Source organism: Triticum dicoccoides, chromosome 1B (assembly GCF_002162155.2).
Source record: "Triticum dicoccoides isolate Atlit2015 ecotype Zavitan chromosome 1B, WEW_v2.0, whole genome shotgun sequence".
Taxonomy (NCBI): Eukaryota; Viridiplantae; Streptophyta; class Magnoliopsida; order Poales; family Poaceae; genus Triticum; species Triticum dicoccoides.
Window position 1 is genome coordinate 584,941,959 of NC_041381.1, and position 3,413 is coordinate 584,945,371.

Here is a 3,413-nt window from a genome sequence, read left to right on the forward strand (position 1 = left end):
GGGACGGGGACGGCCGGGGTGGCGACGGCGACGGGGGCGGCGACGAGGGGCGGGGACGGCCGGGGCGGCGACGGCGACGGGGGTGACGACGAGGGGCGGCGGCGACGCGGCAGACGAGAAAGACGCAGGGAGAGATGAGAAATGATTTTTTTTGAAGTGGTTTCTTATATAGGACACCCCTTTAGTATCGGTTGGAGCCACCAACCGGTACTAAAGGTCTATTTTGGCCAGGCCAAGCGGTGGGAAGCGCCCCCCCTTTGGTACCGGGTGGTGGCTCCAACCGGTACTAAAGACCCCCCCTTTAGTACCGATTGGTGCCACGACCCGGTACTAAAGGTGTGTCCTGGCGCAGGTCCGTGCGGCAAGTTTAGTCCCACCTCACTAGCCGAGGGGCGTCCGCACTGGTTTATAAGCCCCAGTGCAGTAGCTCTCTCGAGCTCCTCTCCAAAGCAGGCCTACTAGGCCTACCTGTTCTGTGCTGCCCTATGGGCCTAGTGGGCCTTTGCGGGCTTGCATCCTGGCCCAACAAAACATTGTGTTTCTAGTCGTATGCAGGCCGCTCTGGCCCATTAGGCGGGCTTTTTTATTTTCTTAATTGTTTTTGCTTTATTTATTTTTGTTTTATTTATTTTGAGTTTTTTTCCTGTATATAGAGTTTCTTTGTGAATATTTTTGCTTTAGGTTAGTGCCGGTAGTTTTCAAATTTGAATAGTTTAAATTTTGAATTATTTGAAATTTGTGTGAATCACTAGTTTGTGAATAACTTAACTTTGAAAATAGATTTTTCAGTGATTCTTTTTTCTTATGTTTAATATTATTAGTGTGTTTTATCATTATATTCAATTTGGTAATGCTTAGGTTATTTAAAAAATGAAATGCCTTTGTAACAGATGATTTTTCGTTCGAAACCCTGATACTTCGAAAAAGATTGTCCATTTTGTACACGAAGTGCATCCAGTTTTTGCTGTAACCCTATCTACTTTTTTGCACATGCTATGTGGGTGAAATTATGATGACATGCCAACTTTCAACCTTTTCTGAGTTCATTTGAAATGCTTTTCAATTTCAGGGTCATTTAGCTGAAAAAATCAGTAAATGCATGAAAGAATTTGTTTGCACATAAAATTTCTTCGCGTATCAAATGCCAAAACACATAACTACCGTAACTATTACAGAGATTCCCTCCTGGGGGTGAACACAAAAGAAAGTGATGATAGTGAAGCCGATCATATCCCAGATCTTTGGGTGTGAAACTTGTTCTTCGCGTGTGTCCCTTTGCACCGTAGCCATGGAAAATCTTCATCATTTAACTGGATGCGCGGGTCAATATTCACTGTGAATGGAGCAATTTCATCAAACTTTTCATAATCTTCTGACATGTCTGTCTTGTCATCCACTCCCACGATGTTTCTTTTCCCTAAAAGAACAATGTGGCGCTTTGGCTCGTCGTATGATCCATTCACTTCCTTATCTTTTCGTTTTCTCGGCCTGGTAGACATGTCTTTCACATAAAAAACCTACGCCACATCATTGGCTAGAACGAATGGTTCGTCTGCACACGCAAGATTGTTGAGATCCACTGTTGTCATTCCGTACTGCGGGTCTTCCGTTACCCCGCCTCGTGTCATATTGACTCATTTGCACCGAAGCAAAGGGACCTTCAAACCACCTCCATAGTTAAGTTCCCATATGTCCTCTATGTAACCATAATATGTTTCCTTTCCCATGTTGGTTGTTGCATCAAAGCAGACACCACTGTTTTGGTTGGTGCTCTTCTTATCTTGGGCGATCGTGCAACATGCAACTCCAATTCCATCTTCCATCTTCTCCCCCTCAATTCTTTTCAATTTTTCTTTCAAATACTCATTTTCTCTTTCAACTAAATTTAACCTCTCAACAATAGGGTTGGTTGGAATTTCCAGTTCACATACCTCATAGATAAAAATATCTATGTCAACTTGATGGGCATAATTTGTCATAAACACGAAATGCAACAACTAGTTTTAAAAGAGAATATACCACATCCGAATCACAACAAGGACGTGGGCCGACGGGATGGATATCAAAACCATGGCACTATGTATAACAAACAACGTACGGGTAAGATAATTATACGAGTAACTATATATCCAAATCACATAAACATCAATTTGGTAATGTAAAACATTCATGAACAAGAGCCTCGCCACAAGGTGGTGCCAGCGACGGGACGGTGCGGGCGATCGACGGTGGTTACGACGGAGATTTAGAAGGCACTAAGTAAACCACACCTACATATGCAAACTAAGTGTTGTTTTTGACCTCAAATTGCATATAAATCAAATACTAGCACATATAATTCCTCCCAAATTACTAAACTCACAAATTAATCACTATACAAAGTATTGCAAGAGCTAATCTAGCAATGAGAGATGAAAGGACAAAGTTGCTAACCTTTGTGATCATTTGAATGGATGGGGGCCTTCAAATCTTGACAAATTTTGGGCAAAATTTGTAATGAGATCGAAGAAGAGAGGAAAAGAACAAAGGAAGTGAGGGGAAAGGGGAAGAACAGAGCGAGCTCGGGTGGACGAAGGGTTTATGTACGACGACCTTTAGTACCGGTTCGTGGCACGAACCGGTACTAAAGGTGTTGGAGGGGACCCAGACTGACAACATCCTGCTACCACTCTCTTTAGTACCAGTTCGTGGCACGAACCGGTGCTAAAGGTTCGCCATGAACCGGTACTAATGATAGCGGCCGGCTAGCCATTGGAACCAGCACTAATGTACACATTAGTGCCGGCTCGAAAACAAACCGGCACTAATATGTCTCAGATTTGACCCTTTTTCTACTAGTGCACTGAACTTAATAAAGAAAAAGAAGAAGAAGATAATTCCCCTTGCCATGAACACAAGAACGGAGTGTAAGAAGTTAATCAGGTGGGGTTCGATCCAATCGTCGGCCCCTGTGCGCATATGCATGGATTTATGCCCATCTCTATGATAAATTGAATTTTGTTTTTGTTTGGTTTATAACAGCAGCCACCTCTGTTGACATATAAATGTATTGCTTAATCTCTTCCATCATATCGGTCTTTTGATTGCATTGGCTGGAACATGCACTTCTACATGGTATTAGAGCCAAGAGGTCTTGAGTTCAAGACCCGGCTGACGCAATTAAATTGCAGCCCACTTTCAGTCCATGTTTAGGTCTGAGGGGGCCACACGTGAGGGGAAGTGTTGACGTATAAATGTATTGCCTATTCTCTTCCATCAGATCGGTCTTTTGATAGCATTGGCTGGAGCATGCACTTCTACAACCTCCTCGTCATCTCACTGGGATGGCAGATGCAGAATGCCAATGACGGCTTACCTATGTGTACACCAAAGGATTCTATATTACAATGGGTGGGAATCACCAGACGGCACTC